Source organism: Scyliorhinus canicula, chromosome 13 (genome assembly GCF_902713615.1).
Source record: "Scyliorhinus canicula chromosome 13, sScyCan1.1, whole genome shotgun sequence".
Classification (NCBI taxonomy): domain Eukaryota; kingdom Metazoa; phylum Chordata; class Chondrichthyes; order Carcharhiniformes; family Scyliorhinidae; genus Scyliorhinus; species Scyliorhinus canicula.
This window is the reverse complement of record NC_052158.1, coordinates 100,159,526-100,183,369: the sequence shown is the minus strand read 5'-3', so window position 1 is coordinate 100,183,369 and position 23,844 is coordinate 100,159,526. Positions and strand designations below refer to the sequence as shown.

General features: G+C 45.2%; 1 long non-coding RNA gene across 1 annotated transcript in view; it reads right to left on the bottom strand.

Annotated features, from left to right (window-relative positions):
- LOC119976320 overlaps nucleotides 1–23,844 on the bottom strand; it is a 167,730-nt gene that overhangs the window by 2,203 nt on the left and 141,683 nt on the right. Inside the window, exon 2 of the long non-coding RNA XR_005462910.1 lies at nucleotides 4,824–4,983. This is a non-coding gene — a long non-coding RNA (uncharacterized LOC119976320). The remainder of the gene's footprint in view (nucleotides 1–4,823; nucleotides 4,984–23,844) is intronic.

Below are 23,844 nucleotides of genomic sequence, written 5' to 3'. Positions count from 1 at the left end.
GCTCCTAGCTTCTACCCTTTCTTTTATATTTGTATTTAGTTCTAAGAGTAATTTGAGACTTTGACTTAACTTACATATGACTATGAAGACTTCTTCTGACCAACCAAACTGTAACCAACATCTTACCATACAACTCAGTGAAACTGAGCTGGAAGACCGGCTTCAGGAAGTATTGGAATTGTCAGTGTGACAGTTCAGATTTTTAACAAGGTTTGTGTTTCAGGATTCAACCTTGTCTGAGGGACGATGAGAAACTCTGTTTGAGAGGGTAAATGCTGGGCCCCCTCCCCTGACCACCAGGCCTCAGTTTTTGGCACCTTGGAAAAATTCAATGGCCTCTGTCCTCTGCCTGGACCTCAGTAACAAAACCTTCAAATTGTTCTGAATATTTTGCTGCTCTATTTTTCCTGGGCACTGCTGCCTTGTCAACTTACTGTTTACTGACTTTGCTCCTTTAGATGACAAACTCCCAGCTCTTCCTTTGTACCAGATGTAGGAAGCTTTTTGGACCATAGGTGTTTCAGGAGTATAAACCTTGTCCTGCTCAGCAGTTTTCCAATAAACTAATTATTGGATTGTGTCATGGTCAGTATTTGGGGCATTAGGAGAAGGGAATGTCCCATGAACGTTTATCAATTGATCACAGGAATCAAAATTTTGAGCCCTTGGGTAATTTTATATCCAAGAATGGGTGGGTTTGGGTCTGGGGTTAAAATTTGAATACGTTTGAACCCACCCACTTCCAGTTTAAATGGCGGCAGGACAATCGGGATGTATGCAACCAATCTATATTCTAGTGAAGTGGCTAGTTGGCAAAGGCTTTTAAAGCAGTCTCATTCCTGCGAGTATTTTTATCTTTTTATGTCAGCTGGGTCGATCCACATACGGGCCAGAAGAACCTCTACTTTTATTGGCCCAACAAGCCTACCTGCTTCCTTCTTGTGATTGGCCAACCATGCACCTCCAATCTGTCTCCAATTCCCCCTTCCCTAATCCCCTTGCCTCCCCATAACCATTAGGTTCCTGGTGTTCTACTGACTCCCTGTGTGAAAACATTTCTAAAATTTTCTTCTTTATCTCTCTAGTAATCATCATGAATCTATATGCACTTGCGACCGATTTTGCAGTCAGCTTAAAACATCTTCAAGCACTTACCCTCTCAAAACCTTTCCCAAATGTTTTTAAAATAATGTAGACTCTGCACTTGGATCGGCAAACAGTTTTCAATCCATACTGGATATGTGCTGTTTTCGTTGTTTGAGAAGTGTGAAAGAATCATTCTTAAACGTGGACCACAATTAATGTCTTTCCTTTTGGTTACCACTGACAAAGTCACCTTCAACAAGATTGGATATTTCAAAACCATCCGATTCTTCCATCTAAATTATATATATCAGTAATGACAATGAAAAAATCATTTATCTCAGTTTCAGCAATAGAGTACTTGGCGCTTGTTCAATTGATGGAGAAATTAACATAAAATACTTTGCCAAGCAGAGCACACTTGACAAAAATACGGATGAATAATCACTTATTTGGCATTATTATAAATAAGTTCAATAAATCTAAGCAAATATGCAGTGACACAAAGGTTAAGTATGATCATTTGTAAAGTCTCATCTTGAATGCTACAGTGTAAAGACTGAAATTTCGGAATAATTAACTGATTATAGCATGTCTTTCAAATCTTGTCAGGGTCCTTCCTGTTTATCTCCCTGTTTCCCCTTTCTTTTATTTTGCCATTGTCATTGTGATCCATGGATGATTAATGGACATTTATCTTTAGGTCAAGCAGCAGAGAGAATGAGGAACTCAGAGGTTGCAGGAGAGAACACTCTGCTAGTTTGAGCAGGAGCTTCAGACTTATCGACGCCAGAGAGAGAGATGGGGTTGGACTTGGTTTGATTGACTGGCTAGTGGCTAATGAATTGGCCAAAAGATCATACCCTGCCCGGTAACAGGTGATGATTGGATCCTATCCCAGTGGGAAGGTTCTCAGAGATCTCAGGGAGAAGTTAAGTCCAAGACACAGAAGGTCAAGGACCTGCTTTTCTCTCCCTCACCAGAAAAGTTATGAATTTGGATTCCTGAAGCTGCAGAGAACCTGAATGACTGAATCTACACGAAAACCATTATAGACTGTAAGCAAAGGCCAGAATTATCTCTCGCTAGAAAGACTGTGAGTGCTGTATTCCTAAAGCTACAGAGGCCTGGATGAATGCACAGTAGAAACCACAAACTGAAAGTAAAGTCTGAAGAGGAGTAAGGTGCTGGAAATACACATTTGAAACAAAGACTCTTTTTCTCTTTAACTTACTTTTTTAACCCTTTCTTCCCCTCTGTGTTTCTCTTCCCTGTGTGTGTGTAGAGAGTGGGGGGAGGCAAGTTAAATTGGGGAATTAGAAATTAGAAAAGAGGTAACCAGTTGTTTTGCTGCATATTCAATTATGGTTTTTGTTATAAATAAACAGTAATTGTGTTTTAAACTTACAATCCTGGTGACTGTAATTATTGGGCAGACAAGAGCCAAATAATGTGTTTTTTTTCCAAGAAGCATTGGTTAATTCACTTGTGTTGCGACTTAAGATCAAATGGGGCAGGAACTGATTGCATACTAGCCTAGTTATCGAAACAATATAAAGTACATTTGCTGTATCTTACATATACTTTATATAATTTAAGTATCATATCATTTCATTTCATACCATTTATTTACAGTGCTGAAGGAGGCCATTCAGCCCATTGAGTCTGCACCAGCCCTTGGAAAGAGCACCCTACCCAATCCCACACCTCCATCCGATCTCCGTTACCCCCACTTAACCTTTACGGACACGAAGGGCAATTTAACATAGCCAATCCACCTAACCCGCACATATTTGGACTGTGGGAGGAAACCGGAGCACCCGGAGGAAACCCACGCAGACACGGGGAGAACGTGCAGACTCCGCACAGACAGTGACCCAAGCCGGGAATCAAACCTGGGACCCTGGAGCTGTGTAGCAACTGTGCTAACCACTATGATGCCGTAGTACAATTGGTGGTAAGAGTACGTTTAAAAAGCACAACATGAATGCTTCAGAAATTTAATGAAAAATTTATCCTTCTCACGTTGTTGCCCGTACCTATTTATCAAACTCTGAGCAGCCCTCTTTTGAATAGATATAGCTGAGCCCAATAATTATAGTACTTTATTGCAAGCTAGACAAGCAGGGAAGGATTACAGCATGTGCGAAAATAAAATTCTACAAATTAAATTCGAGCCTAGACTATTCCAAAAACGATGAAATTTGCCTCTTTGCAACCGATTCTCACTGTTCTTGTTTCATGAAACAGTTGCAATTTCCATTTCAAAGCATGTGGTTGAATGAGTGCATCATAATACAACCACGAAGAATTATTGTTGCTCAGTCATCAAAAGACATGAAAAGGAATGGAGTGAACAATCTAAAGAAGGCAGTAAAAGCGACAAATGCTAAGGAAGCGATTTAAAAGGTGGAAAGATAGACCAGCTCTCAATATGAAAATGAAATGAAAATGAAAATCGCTTATTGTCACGAGTAGGCTTCAATGAAGTTACTGTGAAAAGCCCCTAGTCGCCACATTCCGGCGCCTGTCCGGGGAGGCTGGTACGGGAATCGAACTGTGCTGCTGGACTGCTTGGTCTGCTTTAAAAGACAGCGATTTAGCTCAGTGAGCTAAACCAGCCCCTATGAAGGCAGTAGGAAGGGTGGCACTATGGCACAGTGGTCAGCACTGCTGCCTCACATCGCCAGGGACCTGGGTTCAACTCCAGCCTCGGGTGACTGTGTGGCATTTTCATTTTCTCATCCTGTCTGTGTGGATTTCCTGCTGATGCTCCGGTTTCCTCCCAGAGACCAAAGATGTGCGTGGTAAGTGGATTAACCATGCTAAATTGCCCTGCAGTATCCAAGGACGCAGGGCCGGCTCAGGGGACCGGCAACTCGGGCTGTCGCCCGGGGCGCCATGTGCTCGGGGGCGCCAGAGACTCGGGTCCCGCGCATGCGCAGTTGGGCCGGTGCCAACCAGCGCATGCGCGGTGGCCGTCCGCCCCCAGGACGGCCCCCCGGCTCGGTCCGCCCCCCCCGCTCGGTCCCCCCCCGCCCCCCCTCGGGTCCGCCCCCCTCGGGTCCGCCCCCCCGCCCCGCCCTCGGGTCCGCCCGCCCCCCGCGTCCGCCCCCCCGCGTGTCCGCCCCCCCCGCATGTCCGCCCCCCCCTCGGGTCCGCCCCCCCCTCGGGTCCGGCCCCTCCTCGGCCCCGCCCCTCCTCGGGTCCGCCCCGTCCTCGGCCCCGCCCCTCCTCGGCCCCCCCCCCCTCGGGTCCGCCCCTCCTCGGGTCCGCCCCTCCTCGGCCCCGCCACCCCTCCTCGCCCGCCCCCCCTCGGCCCCCCCCGGCCCCGCCCCCCCCGGCCCCGCCACCCCTCCTCGCCCCCCCCCCCTCACCCCCCCCGGCCCCGCCCCCCCCCACCCCCCCCCCGTCCCCGCCCCCCCGGCCCCCCCCCGCCCCCCCCCAAGGGCGCCAAAGTTCAGCTTGCCCGGGGCGCCAGCAACCCTAGAGCCGGCGCTGCAAGGACGTGTACGTTAGGTAGGGTTATGGGGTTAAGGGGATAGGGGGGTAGTTGGCGTAGATAGGTTGTTCTTTCAGAGGATCAGTGCAAACTCAATGGGCTGAATGGCTTCCTTCTATGCTGTAGGAATTCTATGGTAGACAGGAGTAATATGTGTAATTACTGTAATGGTAGAGGACAATATTGGTCGTCAGCAGCGAAGTAATGGTGCTGAACTAAAAAAAGAGTGCAAACTTACTCGGTGGCAGAATCTCATTTGTAAGAGGAGAGGATTCCTTTGCAATGTGCCCACAGCAACGTTCAGCAGGTCCCTCTAACATCGGTGAAAAGGATAGGTCACTTCACACAGTGGATAGAAGTCACCCACAAAACCTGTCAAAACCAAGCTGTCACAGTACCTGTCATAATAGATTAATGTCAGAGTCACTAGAAAAAAGAATAAATCAAGTACATTGGAGCAGAATCATTTTTAACAAATCGTAAATTTATGCATGTTTTTATAAAGTCTGATAAATGATACGCCATTAAAAAAATCTGAAACTTAAGCCTATTTTTAAAAAGTAACAATCAGTAATAATCTTTATTAGTATCACAAGTAGGCTTATATTAACACTGCAATGAAGTTACTGTGAAGATCACCTAATCGCTACACTCCGGCGCCTGTTCGGGTACACTGAGGGAGAATTCAGAATGTCCAAATCACCTAACAAGCACACCGGGGTCTTGTGGGAGGAAACTGGAGCAGACACGGGGAAAACGTGCAGACTCCTCACAGACAGTTACCTAAGCCGGAGATCGAACACGGGTCCCTGACGCAGTGAAGCAATAGTGCTAACCACTGTGCTACCATGCCACCCATAAGCCAAATTAATGGTATCAGAATAATTTTTAATCATTTTCAAATTAAGTTGTTTAAAAATCAGATCCCTCCCACAGACGTTTTGAAATTTGAAAGGCCTTCCAGAGTATCCAGTGTCCGCCTTGGCCTGGATTTTTCAACTGTTCACAAAGTGTATCCACAGGTTCTTTCTGCCTGGAAATACAAACCCTAATGGGTTGAAGCAAAAATATTTCTTTATTGGTCTTAGAATTGGTTCCTCTGGTCCCATGTGGGACAATGGGCAGCAGATCATGGAAACATTGGAAGTCCCCCACCAAGCCACACACCATTCTGACATGGAAATATATCATCATTGTTTCGTGGCCACTGGGTCAAAATCCTGGAACTGTCTTTCCAACAGCACTGTGGGTGTACCTACACTACATGGATTGCAGCAGCTTATGTTCACCACAGTTCTCAATGACAATTAGGGATGTGCAATAACTGCTGGCCTAGCCAGCAATGACTGCATTCACAAATAAATTAAAAAGAAACTCCATCTCTGGCCCTGGTCCACTGCAATATCACTCCAACCCAGGAAGTGTCCCTCTTTCGAAGGTCCTGGTGAAATGCTCTGACAGGCCCCATCTTCATCTTCAGTCTGGTACTGTCCATTCTACTCCCATTCTGGGAGGTTGAATACATGTCCTGCCAGCCTCAGGCATCTCTCCGTCTTGATGTTCTGTTGGTGTCTCTGAAAAGTTCTCCGTAGCACTTTTTCATTGGTGACACTCTCAACTCCATGTGATGTCCAGGATCTCACATAGGCAATGCTGGTGAAAGATGTTCAACTGATGTGATACCGTTACTGTTCTCTTCCATGACTCACCAGCATTAATTGCAGTTTGCACTACTATGGGCATGTAGAGTTTCAGCTTCATGGCTGTGTAGATGGTGTTGGGGTTGTGCTTCTTTGCAAATTTTTGTGTAGACATCAATCTCTACATCATCCTCCTTGGAATTATTGCAACCTAGGCAGGGGAAACGGTGATGTCCTCGATGTCCTATTGCCCGGGAATTTGTTGTTGCAAAGTCATCACTGTCTTGATCTTCTCCCAGCTGATGTGTAGACAACTTTGGCACTGCTACTCTCAAGACTAGTGATCATCTTTGAGTGAGTGCAATTCTTCTGCCAGCAAGGTGTTGTCGTTTGCAAAATACATGTTGGTCAACCATGTTGTTGTCACGGAATGGCAAAGTTCACACCTACCATCACATTAGTACAAATTCTTGACAATGCGATTTCTTCCATGTTCATTTTGAGAACAACTAATACACCTCAGAAAAGTGGTACAGTGGTTAGCACTGCTGCCTCACAGCACCAAGGACCCAGGCTCAATTCCACCTTGGGTGAATGCGTAGAGTTTGTACATTCTCTTCATGTCTACATGGGTTTCTTCCGGGTGCTCTGGTTTCCTCCCTCAGCCCAAGGATGTGCAGGTTAGGAGGATTGACCATGCTAAATTGCCCTTTAGTGTACAAAGATGTGCCGGATAGGTGGGCTACAGGTTGAGGGCAGGGGAGTGGGCCTAGGTAGGGTGCTCTTTCGGAGAGTTGGTGCAGACTTGTCAGGCTAATTGGCCTCCTTCTGTACTGTAGGAATTCTATGGATTTTATGGGACAGCAAAGCCTCCAGAGCAGCACACAGCAGAATTGTCCATCGCAACTTCCGATTTCCACACTGCACCGCGCTTGTTCCTGAATGTGTTGCGGCTTTCACAGGTTCAATGATGGCAAATGCTGATAATTCACAGTTATTAGAACAAAAAAGTCCAGGTCAATGTTTGCCAGTTAGGAATGAGAATTGTGAATTTCCTCAAGTATTCTTCCATTTGGCTGCACGTGGCGCAGTGGTTAGTACGGGGACTGCGGCGCTGAGGATCCGGGTTCGAATCCCGGCCCTGTGTAATTGTCCATGTGGAGTTTGCACATTCTCCCTGTGTCTGCGCGGGTTTCACCCCCACAACACAAAGATGTGCAGGTTAGGTGGATTGGCCACACTAACGTGCCCCTTAATTGTAAAAAAATAATTGGGGTATTCTAAATTTATTTTAAAAATGTATTCTTCCATTTAACACGTGTAACTGCAAAATTGGTTGAAACTCTGCTTATGGCACAGAAATGTGTAAAGTTACTATGGCCTCCAGGAGAATCTTAACAAAATTTTTGGTGAAAGTTTCTTAGTATACCTCCCAACCTGCTCATTTCACAGTGTGGGATACTCTTTCGAAATATGTGGATATTACTTTGAGTCATAAAAGTATTAAAAAGTCAGCAAAGATTTTTTTTGGTGTACGCCAAAGTCTTGCAGTTGAGTTCAGCTCCATATGTCCCAAAAGATAATTTCACTTTGCCGAGCAAGTATCAAAGGGTCACAATACCCAGGAATCATACAGAGAACAGCCTCTCTGATTATTATATTACTGATTTCCTCATAAATCTTAATGGGATATTCCTTGCCTTTGGAAGATAGCAGAATAAAACTCTCCTCAGGCTTTCAATGCCAAATAAATTCTTTGAACAGTTAAAAAAATAAGTGAATAGTTGCCATAACATAATGTATATTTTACAGTAATGTTACATTGAGACAGTTCCACGTTGTAAAAAATAATAAATGCTTTGCAACTGTTCTGTCCATCTATGGGTCAAGTAATAGTCTTACGTAGTAATACTTTTCCTCTTTACTTCATAATAGAAGCATCTGGTCTGACTATAGCTCTTCAAAAGCATCAAACAGAATTTCTAATTTGAAGAAGACAGTTTTATAAATATCTTTTAAAATATCTAGAACCTTACAGATTAAAATGAACTGCCAATCAAGTTTATAACTGACTAAATGTAACATTTGAACCAAATGCCATGACTGTTTCCATGGATATCAGGCATGAACAAATTTGCAACCATTGTATCAAGGTGATGCCGCCTTGAAGCAGTCCCAATGTGAATGAGTCTCTCCCCCACGGTGGTTAATTTGCATGCACAATCTTTTAATTTGGCTTCAAGCTTTAATTTTCATATCTACAATAAAATAACAAGTGTCTCACAGAAGAGAGAGGACATACTTTACATGCTTTCATCGGGCTCCAATTGTTTCAAATTTTTTTCTGTGTTCTGGCATATGCTAATGAATATTGTCATCAACAAAACTGGGAGAGAAAACTTTGCAAATTTTGCCGTTATTTCTGCGCAGGCCACAGACAGGACATTCTGTGTCATTCTTATTAGGGGAGAAGAAAATAGAATTCAAGGGTCCTTTGCACTGTTGGCATATCTGTTGCTCTACGTGTCATTGCAATATGTATTAAACTGCACTTCAGATGGAAGAAAATAGCATCTGACTACATTTCTCTGGGCAATTCAACCTAAATAGGGATGGATATCATTATATTTTGTAATAGGAAAATGTTTCATTGTAATAAACAATTCAAGTTGAGTCCCTGTGCTGTTTCCTCACATGTTTTATTTTAATAGATTTCTGTATTACTTTGCAATCAATATCACACGTAGAATGTCAACCAAAACAATTTGTACTTGAACTTTATATAGAGTGTTTAATATAGTAAAATGTCTCATGATGCTTCACAGAGTGTTTTGAAACACAAAGTGACACTGAGCCGCATAAGGTGATAACAAGGCAAGGGTAGGATGAAAGGGAGGACGTTAGGAAGTACAAAGGACTAGAGGGGACTTGGGGTGCATGTCCAAAGATCCCTGAAGGCAGCAGGGCAGGTAGATAAGGTGGTTAACAAGGCAGGTGGCAAGGACGGCATGTGGCGCAGTCGTTCGCACTGGGAATGTGGCGCTGAGGACCCGGGTTCAAATCCCAGCCCTGGGTCACTGACCGTGTGGAGTGTGCACATTCTCACCATGTCTGCGTGGGTTTCACCCCACACAATCCAAAGATGTGCTGGTTAGGTGGATTGGCCACGGTAAATTGCCCCTTAATTGGAAAAAAAAATAATTGGCTACTCTAAATTTATTTTAAAAAAAGAAGGCAGATGGGATGCTTGCTTTTATTAGCAGAGGCATAAAATATAAGAGCAGAGAGGTTATGATGGAGCTGTGTAAAACACTGAGTAGGCCACAGCTACTGACAACCCTGATGCCACCAGGGTACCGTGCCAGCCTGGTACTGCCAAGTTGCCTGTGTCAGGTTGCTTGGACTGGGGATCGGGCCCACGGATGGCCCACCCTTAAGAGGTACGTTGGAGAATTGGGGGGGGACCAGAGGCAATGGTGGGGTGGGGTCGAGAGATCGAGGTGACATTTTTAAATGGTGCCCTGATCTCTTCCAGCACTGACGAGCTGAGCATGTTAGAGCAGGAAATGAGTCTAAGTGAGGCCTTGGCGGGGCTTTCCTTGCCGAGGCCTGAAAAAGGAGCAGAGTCCCGTTTAATAGCGGGATCGTTCTTGGCCTTGCAAGTGGTGGGAAACACCCAGCTAAATGCGCCCGAAAAGCCTATGGAAGAATTTGAAAACAAGGATGAGAAACATAAAGTTGAGGCAATGATTAAACCGAAGCCATGCAATGTAAGTCCATTAAACCACACTCTAATTCTCCATATTACAATTGGCCAAAGAGTTGGATTTTAAGGAGTGTCTTAAGGAGGAATACAAGGTAGACAGGTGATAGATTTAAAGAGGAGATTCCAGAATTTTGACCTAAGCCACCAATGATGGAGTGATAAAAATCAGGAACGCTGACGGGCCCAGATTTAGAGGAGAACATATATCTAAATAAACTGTAAGGATGGGAATGTTTCCTGAGATAGGGTGGGAAAAGCCTATGGAAGAATTTGAAAACAAGGATGAGAAACGTAAAGTTGAGGCAATGATTAAACCGAAGCCATGCAATGTAAGTCAGCAAACACAAGGAGTGATTGAATATTTTTGTTTCACGTATCTTCCCTTAGTGAAATGTAATTATCTGCTATCTTTTGGAAATTGCAATCATTTATATAAATGCTTGAACAAGCCAATCTGCTAAGAATGTCTCTTCCTGCACTGTAAGATACTTTAGTGTTTCAAAGAAATTCAACAGCTTAATTTTCCATCGTCTAACCATTAGTTTTTTTTATGGGTCTTTGTTCCACTTCGTTCACCACCAGTTTTTAATCTGCATGTAAACACTGTCAGACATTGATTTCATGGAATAACTGTGGCATATTCCAATAGAGACTCATTTCTTCCCTCACCAGCTGAACTAAAGCAGAGTTGAGACTATAGACAAGTGTCTCTATCATAATCATTTGGTGCACACACCTAATCTTCATTTCCACTGGGTAGCTAAATTCACCTGAGTAAGAAAATGAGCATGCTTAGTCAAGGAATCAATACACCCTTTCTCTGTTTTAATGAGATTCTTGATTGAATTCACTGTAGCTCACAAGTGCTGAGAGTTATATTGATTCTCACCTTACATAATTGGTGGATTACTGAGACATCCATCTCCCCCTCCCCGACCCTGAATAGAATCTGCAGCAGAGTTCTGGATACAGTTCAGACGGATATTTTTTGTGAGGATGAGCAACAGCTTTCTGTGGAGGATTTAGTTGGATCCTTTACCTCTGTGCTGCCAAAACACAAACTGAAAGCTCCGTATAACTCTGAACATTTCAGTGGGAGAAGATCCAATCATCACCCATTACCAGACAGAACACAGCCTTTCAGACCAATTCACTGGCCACCAGCCAAATCAATCTCTGTCATCGATGTTGGTCAGTCTGTAGCTCCAGTTTAAACCAGCACAGGCTTCTGCTTGACTTAAAGGTACAGGCCACTTGCCTTAAAGTCACACATCCATTAACCATCCATGAATCATAAATTTGACGGCAAAAATAAAAAGGAAAACGAAGAAATAAGGGAATAAACAAGCAATAAACAGGAATCATAGGACTTAGTGCAGAAGCAGGCCATTCGGCCCATCTGCACCAGCTCTTGGAAAGAGCACCCCGCTTAAGCCCACACCTCCACCCTATCCCCATAACCCTACCTAACCTAAGGACAATTTAGCATGACCAATCCACCTAACCCTGCACATCTTTGGACTGTGGGAGGAAATCGGAGCACCCAGAGGAGACCCACGCAGACATGGGGAGAACGTGCAGACTCTGAACAAAGACCCAAGCCTGGAATCGAACCTGGGACACTGGAGCTGTGAAGCAACTGTGTTAACCATGTGCTAACTATGCTACGTGCTGCCCTTTACATCCTGCAGAAGTGCACGTTCTTCCTTTTCAGATAACATTCCAAAATTCTCTTGAATGCCTTGATTCAACCTGCCTTTACCACGTGCAGAATCACAGGATTGAGCTTCCACGGTTGTTTTAGGATTGAATATTCTGCAATATATGCAAGGTAATTGCTTCTGACATTACCAAAATGACCCTCTATCCTTCTGACTCAGAATGTGGTTGGAAAGTGGATAGGGATTAGTTCCGTGTGGAAAGAAACGGTGTTTGCAACGCAACAATTCAAAGCTATTGTATCAGGGAAATTAATGTATGTTTATCATCCATTCCCAAAATCAATACATGTGTGTGGTCCTGTTCTGCAGAATGTTAGTCTTGAGGATTAAGCTACTCTGAACTGCCTGTGATCTTTTCTCGTTCAGTTCCACTTCACAATTATTGAAACATGTGCAAAGCTCAACAAGACTTGACAAAGCTCTGGATTGTAATACATATTTCTTCTTGGTCAAGAACTGACTTAATTCCCTGCGCAAAGAATAGAAAAATTACCAAAATACTTTGATGCTGATCATTGCCTTTGAATCTTTATTTTAATTATGTTTAAAATGAAGGCTTGCCTGTCTCAGATTATAAAATCTCCCCTTTTCCTAAATATCATTTCAACACGTTTAACGTAGAACTCTAGGGACCTAAATTGGATCATCGTTGTACACAGATTTAAAAGGGACAGTTGATCCAGTTTTCAACTGGAAAGCGATGAGCAGTTCAGAACCAGTTAAAATATGGTACACCAGTTGGACTGGTGATATCACTAGCTAGGCTGGTTCTAATGGAAGGTGCCTGTTGAAGTGGTGAATTTTCCAGTTGAGCTGATGGTGTTCCACGATGAGTTGATTCTATTACTAGTTTAACTGTACAGATTCAGCCAACTGCCTCACGTCTGCCTCAAGTCACCATACACCCACCTCTCCACAATCTCTATCACAGCCCTTCACATCGCTGTCAGTTCTGATGATGGCCTCACAGTCACATCGCACAGCTTGAATACAGTGCAACCGTGACAACCACATTACCCAAACAGATTGCACCTCCCCTTTGCAGAAGAAGTTGAGGATTAACTTAACTAGCATGGACAGGTATAGCTGCATGTACCTATTCTGATGGAAGACATACTGATTGCTATCCTTGGAGTAGCTATGACTAAGGCGGTGGCCAGCAGCTGCATTTGAAGATGATGGCATCTTCACACATAATCCTTCTTCTCACTTCACAAAATCTCTTCAGAGTTACAAGCTGTGGAACACTGTAAGCATGTACATGCTGCTAACCCACCCCCCTTCCCTCATCATGGGCTGGATTCTCCATTGGCAGACTCCAAAATCGTCAAGCACGATTGGGCAGAGAATAGGTTCCGACACTAAAATCGCGGCGGGCGCCGATTTGATGCCAAATTGCAATTCTCCATCATCTCGACAGCGGCATCAGTGTCCCCCGGAACGCACATACAATAAACACTGTTTGCATGTCATTTGTAGGCATGACCCAGTATTCTTCGGGCCTTCTGCGATGCTCCGCCTCCGATGGGCCGAGTTCCCAATGGCGCGGTTCACTTGTGCTTTTAAAATTCGTAAAACCGGCATCGTGGTTGCTGAGGGAGAGAGCGGGAGTATGGAAAGTATCCAACATCGCCATAGTTTGCTGATAATTGTACCATGGCTGGGGGCTTCTGCCAGGACCAGGGGGAATAGCGGGTGTGGCCAAGAGGTGGGCTGTGGGGTCGGGGTGGTCAGTGCGCATGCAGCTAACAACCCACTGTGAACTTCGGGCCACAGGTCGCATGGGTGTTCCACCAGGCCACACCCCTACGTGCCCTCTGACCCAGCTGATCCATCAGTGGGATGGACACGCTCCAGCACAACAAGTGCCATCTTGTTGGCTGCGATGAGTGTGTGTGGGAATTGTAATGTGTATATGAGGTGCAGCTGGTCAGCTTCCCGAGTGTCAATCATGGACCTGGCGAATCCACACAGTTTTCCATTGTAATCGATTGTGTTCCAAATGGTGCTGATGCTTTCCCCTCCACAGTTGCTGAATCAATCCAGGTTCAGCGCTAATTTTGCTGTTGTGAAAGTCCACAAATTCTGTGTCGGGGTCAACACTTAGGTCGGGATTCTCCGCTTGCCGACCCCGATTTCGGAATCGGTGATCTGGCGAAGAATCCCTTTTTATGGGCAAATAGGGGCAGCGCCTGTTTTTGGATGCTCCGTCCCCTCCAAAACGGGATCATCGGGAAGTACGCCACATGCCATTGGGATGGCCTCATGACATCGCCTGAAGGCCCTCCCCCTAGATCCGGCCCCCAATGAACTGAGTTCCTGATGGCGTGGTTTCCTTGTGCTCTCTGTTTTTAGAAATCTCGCGTGGCATTGGTGGATTGTGTCCAGCGGCTGCCACAGTTAGGGGAGCCGTGCCACTGGCTGGAGAGGGAGGGCTTCGGGGAGGGTTGGGGGACTGGTGGGGGGGGGGGGTCTTTCTGGCAGGTCAGGTCCGCGTGCGGCTGGTGCCATGTTGTACGGCGCAACCGCTAGATGTGTTCAACCTTGTGTTGAGAGGGGACATGAGCAACAGCATTGCATTCCAAAATGGAAGAACTTGTGTCAATTCACTTCATAATGATTCACATCACAGGACAGCACGGTGTTGCAGTGGTTAGCACTGGGACTGCGGCGCTGGGGAACCAGGTTCAATCCCGCCCTGGGTCACTGTCTGTGTGGAGTTTGCATATTCTCCCCGTGTCTGCCTGGGTTTCACCCCCACAACCCAAAGGATGTGCAGTTTAGGTGGATTGGCCATGCTAAATTGCCCCTTAATTGAAAGAAAATTGGGTACTCTAAATTTATATTTTTTTAAAAATGATTCACGTCATGATCTGCATATTTTTGGTGTGCACTCACTGTTCCCATGATGCCACCCTAAACCAAGATGGCATTGGAGTGGCTAGATCATGAAGTGTGCGCACACGTGTTGTACATGCCATTGTGGATGCACATCAGCTCTCAGAGTGCCAGAGAAATGGCTGTTAAGTAATGGGTTAAGAGACATTGCAATTAGTTGTCTCATTTATGTTAAGTATCCAATAATTGACACTGATATGTAAAGGGGATTCAGGTGGCCTCTGTGGCTGGTGATGTGTAGTTCGAGTTTTGTGCAGAGTCTGTTGGAATGAAATAACTGTGGGTTGGTGAAAAAGGGACAGAATCTCCATACCATAGCAACTAAAACATCTAACAATTGGTTGCAGAGAATGGTTGCTGTGTAAATGTGAAGGGTTGAAAGATATAACTTTTCCAGATCCAACTAAGGAGTGAGTGAAAAAAAAAAGAAGGGATATATGGCTGAACCTAGGATAAAGATGGCTGGATATGACTATCCCCCCTTATTTTCTGAAAGGGAATCGTACAACCAATGGAGAAGTGCAGTAGTTATGTGGACTAAGGTAACTGCTTTGGGAAAGAGAAAACAAGGTACGGCATTGGCTCTTTCTCGACCATATGGCAGTAAAATCCGAAACAAAGTGCTTTCTGAGCTGGAATTGGAAGAGTTAGACTCAGAAGAAGGTTTGGAGACTTTATTACATTATATGGATAAGATTTAGAATGTTAAGTGCGTATGAAGCATGGTCGGATTTTGATAAGTTCTGGAAAATGGAGGATTTCTCCAATGAAGACTATATAATGGAATTTGGCAGACTATATAAAAGGCTGCAGAAACACAGGCTGGAATTTCCACAGTCTGTGTTGGCCTTTAAATTACTTCACTGTGCCAGAGTGAGCAACATGGATAGGCTCCTGGTTTACGGATAAGGATACTTTGTTCGAACAGATGACAAATGCTTTATAAAAATTTCTGGGGAAACATTCGATTCCGATGGTTCTGATGACCCAAATAGGTGAACCTGCAATAAGGCAGAATCTGGAAGATACACTACTAACAAGATGGCAAAATCGTATGGCTACAAACAGGGCTCAAGACTATAGAAGGAGACCGAGACAAGGAAATTATGAAGACAGAAACCCAGTTAGAACATACAATAGGAAAATGAACCCCAGAAATGCACGGGGCATGATAACTCGGTGTTTTCGACATGACTCTCAATACCATTATGCTTTCAACTCTCCAACTTGTTATGATAGTGTTTGAAGCGACACATGACACGGAAGAGTCAGAAGAGGAAAAAGATAGTGACCAGAAAGAAGGCATTGTCCTATTAACAAGCAGTTTTACGCCAGTAATGAGGGTGTTGGTTGCAGAATCCTTCAGCTGTGCTGTATTGGACAGTGGCTGCACATCTACTGTTTGTGGAATTGACTGGTTAAAATGTTACCTGGACTCCTTGAATGCTGAAAATCGTAACAAGGTTAAGGAATTTGAAAGTTCCACAAGTTTCAGGTTTGGGGATGATAATACTCTGAAGTCGCCGAAAAGAGTGATGATCCCTTGCAATATTGCTGGAGTGAATCATTTTATTAGCACGGATGTTGTATCAAGTGAGATACCTTTGCTTCTGAGCAGACCGTCGATGAAGAAAGCAGACATGAAACTGGATATGGAACAGGATAAGGCAACAGTTTTTGGAAAGACGATGGACTTACAATTTACACAGTTGGGACACTATTGTATTCCATTACTGACAAATAATATTTCAAGTAGAGTGGTTAAGGATGTGTTAATGACAGTTGAAAATGGGAATTTAGCTGATAAAAAGCTTGTTGTATTAAAACTGCATAGGCAATTTGCACATCCGTCTCCTCAGAGGCTAAAAACATTATTAAAGGATGCAGGGGTAAGGGATGACGACTATACTAAACTGATGGAACAGGTTTGTAGGAAGTACAGAAAGACATCAGCACGACCGATAGTAACCCCACCTTTGGCCAGGGATTTTAACGACATTGTGGCCATGGACCTTAAGATCTGGGATGAAGCAAATAATACATTTATTTTGCATTTTGTAGATTTAGCAACCAGATTTAGTCAATCAACAATTGTACGAAGTAAAGAAAAGAGAGTAATTCTGGACCAAATATAAGTCTGTTGGAATGAAATAAATGTGTGTTGGTGAAAAAGGAACAGAACTTTTGACTCTTCATATCACAGCAACTAAAACATCTAACAATGGCCAGTACTGAAACTAATTTTGCAGCCATCCCAGCTTTAAGTTTTGGTTTAAATTTAGATTCCAGCATGAAAGTCACATCAATATGAACTTCATAATAAAAAAACTGCATTAGTATGAAGGGCCCTTCCTCTCAAACACTCCAAATCAAAGAATATTGATTCTCAAAGGTGACTGCCAAATGTGCCTTGCATTGCACAACGTGATGAACTTCAGAAATGCATTCCTCACAAACTAATAACGTTCGTAATTACTAAGTGACAGCTTTTTGTTCTGGGCTGCATTTAATGCCAGGTTTCTAATGTATCAAAACTATTTCCTAAAGTTACCAGTAAGTACCATAGATCACACCATATATCATTCAACCTTGGAATCCTCTAAATGACCTTCCAAAAATTACATATCAACTTATGCACCGAGTGTAAAATGTGAAAACCCTGGCATGAACATCAGTTATTCATATTAAGTAAATGTTGCACAGTTTATTGAATGAATTATAAAGTTACCTTCAAGCACAATCAAGGCATTTTAAAAACAAAATTCATTGGGTGGAATTTTCCTGGCACAAGTTCTGACTGTAAATCATTGTGTTTCTCCCCAGAGAAATAATTAGGTTTTTTTCCCCAGATCTGCTGACACGTTGTCATAAAAAAGCCGGGTGTGTTTTCCGCCATCACTTTGGAGGGACACAGCCTCAGAGTCGGCAAGCAGAGTTCCACAGAGATTGGGCATCCTATTTAAAGGGTGTCCTGATCTCAAAGTGGAAGTAAAGGCGCCTGATACTACTATCGCCGGCATTGGGGCTTCAACCCGAGTTGGCACTGCTGAGGGGGTTACACTGGCCCCCGTGCTACCAGCTTGATCACTTTGATTGCTAGATAGCAGCAGTGATTCTCGCTGACACGACACCACGCCAGCGGGTAGGGGAAAACATCTTTGCATCTGGAAGATATAATATTATGCTGTTTAGGAATGTCTAAATGCATGAAAATTGATGATGGTCAGGCCTACGGGCCTACCGATCAGCAGGCGGGCTGGTTCCGTGGGGGCCTATGTTCCTCCGTGCCGGGCTCCTGTAGGGCTACGCCATGTTGCCCGGGGGCCGGCGCTGAGATGGGAACCCACGGGCATGTGCATAATTATGCCGGCCGTGGCGCACATGCACAAACTCACGCCGGCTGTAGCGCGCATGCGTGAACGCGCGACAGCCGTGTTGCGCCGGCTGGAGCTGCGGGGACCACTCCGGTGCCAACCTAGCCCCCTAGAAAGGGAAGCATTACCGGACAATTGTGGACCGTTGATGCCAGAGTGGTTCATGCCGCTGGCATCAGAATCCCGGCCACTGTATTTATGGGTGATTTTCATCTTCATTTCGACAAGATTAATCAAATTGGAATAGAGATCCTGGATTCATAACTATATTTGGAACAATTTCTTGGAATAATGCTTTCTGGAACCAACCTGGTAATGTGCAATGAGACTAGATTAATTAATGTACTCATAGCAAAAGATCCTCCAGGCAAGAGTGTTCACAACATGATAGAATTTCACATACAGTTTGAGGGTGTGAAATATGGGTCCTAAACTTAATTAAAAGCAATTATAAAGATTAAGATTTGGAAAATAAATTAAAAGGTAAGATGGTCGCGAAGCAGTGCAGACATTAAGGAGATATTTCATAACACTCAACCAACATATATTCTATTGAGAAAAAAAGATGCTGTGAGCAGGATGCAAAATCTGTGGTTAACTAAACTATCAATTTGAAAGAAAAAGGAATACAATGTTGCAAAGAATAATGGTAGGTTCAAAGTTTGGGGAAACTTTAGTGAACAGCAAAAGATGACTAAATATATAATAAGAGGGAGAAATTGGGATTTGAGCGAAAAATAGCAAGAAATAGAGACAGATGGCAAAAGTGCCTATAAACCTATGAAAAGGAAGAGAGTAGCTAAAGTGAATATTGATCCCTTAGATAGTGAGATTTGGGAATTAATAATGGAAGAAACCTAAGCTGAGTACACCTAAGATGCTAGCGGTGTCTGTGTTGAATGGAAGTTTATAAACATGGATTATTGGAGGAGGTTTTAAGGGGAAACATTGCCAGAAAAGCAGAAGGTTCTAGAAATCTCAAGGATTATATGAATCTTTGAAGCAGTGATGATTGTGAAATGTGGACCCTCAGGCAATCAAAGGATAGAGGGATCAGGTGGGAAAGTAGAGGTCAAGGATTAGCCATGATCACATTAAATCATGAAGCAGTTTCAAGGAACTGCATGGCCTCCTCCTCATCTATTTCTTCAGCTGGGGTCTATGCTGGCTGCTGCCGGTAGCAAAGTTCCCGATGCAGCAGAGAATCCAGCTTTGGCCAGAAAAACAGATGCTGGTGGAAGCATCGAGGATTGTGCCCCACATCAGGGGGAAGATGCAAATGGTCATATCGGTCCATTTGCACCCAATTATTGGGCTTGCCACTGGATTCTCCAAGACTGCATGGATTTCCGGTCTTCTGGGCCAAGATTCACGTGGGCGGGAATTGGTGCAGGTATTTCCCAGTGTGGCCCTGGCGTGGTGGACCTCGTAATGTGCCAAGGGGGTAATTCTTTCAGGGAGTTGCTTCCAAAGTCCATCGGAGGACATCCTCCTGCCCAAATCCAGTCCATAAATCCCCCATAAGAGAGACCCCGGCCAGACACCCCCATAAAAGAGAACCCCAACAGAATCCCTCCCATAAGACTACCACCAGACACCCCCCCATAAGAGAGACTCCTAGAAACCATCCATTACAGAGACCCCCACCAGAATTCCCCCAAAAGAGAAAGCCCCTCCAGAGCCCCTCCATTACAAAGATGCCTGCCTGGAAGCTCCCCATTGCAGTGACCCCTGCCTGGAAGCCCCCAGTTATAGAGTCCCTGCCTAGAAGCCCCCCATTACAGAAACCCCTGTCTAGAAGCTAGAGAGCAGTCCAAACAGAGACAGTGAAAAAAGAATCACTGCTTTAAATCTCACCTGTGCAATATGTTTGCTGCCTCAGACAGAGGAAGCAGCACCTTCCTAATTCCAACTGTCTGGATTGTTTAATGTAGTTTCCCTTCATGCTTGAGAGAATTTCAAGTACCCAGCTGTGAAACCGAAACATCCATCTTTGATTGATAGCTCTTAGACCACATCAAAGCCAGATAAAGTGCTCTTGCTTCCTCTTTTTCTCGGCAAGCTGTCAATTACAGCCTAGTAAAATCAATTTCATATTGATATAAATGAAATCTTTGCAGATGAAAGATCTGAAGGGGTTTAAACCCAGCTAATGTGGTTTCCCTTTTGAGCAATTTACAGCTGCTGTTTCCTCTGCCTGAGCCAGCAGGTGTATTGCACTGAGTCTTAAAGCAGCGATTTGTTTTCACTGTCTCGGCCTGGGCTGCTCACTAGCTTCCAGAAGGGGGTCTTTGTAATGGGGGCTTCCAGGCCAGGATCTATCTTATAGGGGCTTGCAGATAGGGGCCTACATAGGCGCTTCCAGGCAACAGTCCCTGTAATGGGGGACTCCAGGCAGGGCTTTCTGTAACGCGGGCTTCCAGGCAGGCATCTCTATAATGGTGGATTCCAGGCAGGGGTATCTGTAATGGGGGATTCCAGGCAGTGGTCTCTGTAATGGGGGATTCCAGGCAGGGGTCTGTAATGGGGGATTCCAGGCAGGGGTCTCTGTAATGGGGGATTCCAGGAAGGGGTCTCTATAATGGGGAATTCCAGGCAGGGGTTTCTGTAACGGGGGCTTCCAGGCAGGGGTCTCTGTAATGGGGGATTCCAGGCAGGGGTATCAGTAACGGGGGCTTCCAGGCAGAGATTTCTGTAATGGGGGATTCCAGGCAGGGGTCTCTATAATGGGGGATTCCAGGCAAGGGTCTCTGTAATGGGGGATTCCAGGCAGGGGTCTCTGTAATGGGGGATTCCAGGCAGGCGTCTCTATAATGGGGAATTCCTGGCAGGGGTTTCTGTAACGGGGGCTTCCAGGCAGGGGTCTCTGTAATGGGGGATTCCAGGCAGGGGTCTCTGTAATGGGGGATTCCAGGCAGAGATTTCTGTAATGGGGGATTCCAGGCAAGGGTCTCTGTAATGGGGGATTCCAGGCAGGGGTCTCTGTAATGGGGGATTCCAGGCAAGGGTCTCTGTAATGGGGGATTCCAGGCAGGGGTATCTGTAATGGGGGATTCCAGGCAAGGGTCTCTGTAATGGGGGATTCCAGGCAGGGGTCTCTGTAATGGGGGATTCCAGGCAAGGGTCTCTGTAATGGGGGATTCCAGGCAGGGGTCTCTGTAATGGGGGATTCCAGGCAAGGGTCTCTGTAATGGGGGATTCCAGGCTGAGGTATCTGTAATGGGGGATTCCAGGCTGAGGTATCTGTAATGGGGGATTCCAGGCAAGGGTCTCTGTAATGGGGGATTCCAGGAAGGGGTCTCTGTAATAGGGATTCCAGGCAGGGGTCTTTGTAATGGGGATTCCAGGCAGGTGTCTCTGTAATGGGGATTCCAGGAAGGGGTCTCTGTATTGGGGGATTCCAGGAAGGGTGTCTCTGTAATGGGATTCCAGGCAGGTGTCTCTGTAATGGGATTCCAGGCAGGGGTCTCTGTATTGGGGGATTCCAGGAAGGGGGTCTCTGTAATGGGGATTCCAGGCAGGCGTCTCTGTAATGGGGATTCCAGGCAGGGGTCTCTGTATTGGGGGATTCCAGGCAGGGGTCTCTCTTCTGGGGTGGTTTCTGGTGGAGTGTCTCTCATTGGGCGTCTGGGGTGGGGAGGCCTCTTATGAGGGGTCTCTGTTGGGAGTCTCTGTAATGGGGGTTGGTGGGGGCATCGTATCACCCTTGTACTGTGGGGGGGAGGCGTGGTGACCCAGACAGTCCTGTGGTGGGGGTGGGAAGGCGGTGAAGGCAGCCCAGCTGCCGGACCTCGGGCCTCCATTTCAAAATGGCAGGATTCGCGACAAATCCCTGCCATGCATAAATTTGCATGGCAAGGGATGGTGAATCATCTCTGATTCGGAGACAATTCATCTCTGGCGGGAGAACATAGGGCTGAGTTCTCAGGCTAAATGTTGACGCCGGCACAGTGTTCGTGGACGTCCATGACAGCAAAACTGATGCCAAACCTGGACCAATTCAGTGACTGTTAATGGGCTAGCATCGGCACCATGTGGAACACAATTGATTTCAATGAGAAACGGTCCTGGATTTCGGATTCGTGGTTCACACTCAGGAGGACGATAAGCTGCAGCCGCATGTACACACTTCACTCCCCACACACACCATCCCAGACATCAAGATAGCACTGGTTGCGCTGCCATGCGCCTATCCTGCTGATGGGTCCGCTGAGGCCAGAGGGACCTAGGGGGTGCCCTGGGGGGACAGCCATATGATCTGTGTGCCCTAAGTTCACAGTAGGTAGTCAGCAGCATGTGCAGCTGCTTGGCTGCGTTGCAGGCCACGGCAATGGTGTTCCGTATGCGTCCACCTCGACCACACAGCCCACCTCTGGGCCACCCCCCTCTACTCCGTCCAGCCCTGGCATAAGCCCCCTGGCTAGCGGCACAACTGTCAGCAAACTATGGCGATGTTGTACACTTTTTGTACCTCCTCTCTCTCCCTCACCATGATGCCTGTTTCACGATTTTTAAAAGCACAGGTGAACCGTGCCGTCGGGAATTCGGCCCATTGGAGTCGGAGAATCGTGGAGGCCCTGGAGAATACCGGGTCGGGCCCGCTAATGATATTCAAACGGTGTTTACTGCACAGGTGTTCCGGAACGCATTCGCGTCTCTGTCGAGTCGACGGAGAATTACGATTTGGCGTCAAATCGGTGTCCGCCGTGATTTTGGCGTCAGAATCGATTTTCCACCCAATCGCATTTCACGATTTCTGTATCGGCCGATGGAGAATCCTGCCCATCATCTCGCAAAAGGAGAATTCTGGCTTTTATATTTCTGATGTTTCTTATAATTGATGTTGCAATTTACACAGATAAAGAGGTCAATCAATTAAATCTGGACATGACAGGCTCTGGCAGGTGTGGAATTCAGGTTCAATAACAATATCATAATTTATGTTTGCTAGTTCTATGTGATCATAAAAGAGGAATATGAAGGTTTTAAAATAGTTTCAAACAGGATGCTAAATATAGCTTTGAGGCTGACAAAATAAAAACAAAAAGCATTTGCTGAGGTGAAGTACGACCATGTCAGTGATCCTTGAGCAGGAGGAAGATTCACACTAATGAACCAGATTTCAGTTATTCATTGGTAAAATAAGGAGCAAATTGTAATTATTGTGCTAAAGTTAAAGCATCCTCAAGGCTTGTGCAGAATGGATATAAACAAAAGGGCAACTACGGAATTTAATAGAAAGAAAAGAAACTCGATTAAATGCGAAATGGAGAAGCTGAAATAAAAACAGAAGATGCTGGAAACATTCAGCAAGTCAGGCTGCATCTGTGGAGAGAGAAACCAAGGTAAGGTTTTGGGTCGTTTACCTCTCATCAAACTGGGAAACGTTAAGAGATGAGACAGTTATAAGCAAATAAAGGCAGGAAAAGGGGAAGAGGGGAGAAAAAGAATGAGAATGAAGGATAGTGATAGGGTGGAAGGAGGAGAGACTAAATGAAACAAGTGTTGAGGTGGAAGCAAAAAGATATGTTCAAGTCAAGTAAGGAAACAAATAATAGTTTAGATGAGGTTTAAATGAAAAAGCAGAATCAGCACCAACAGCTGCCATCCAAAAACAGTGATAGCAGAAATGTGGGAAATGGTGTGGATATGCCAGTTAACCATTGTGGAGGAAAATCCTCGGATGAGGAAAACGGGGGCAAGGAGACGATGTCCAGTTCGGAGATATTTTGGTCCTAAATCTCACACCAAAATCTTACCAAAAAGAAATCATGTTGTTGATGCTGGTTGAATAAACCAAGGACTGAGCTCCTACTAGTCCACCTCCTGTCAGAACATCATTTCAAATGCTTTCAGGTTT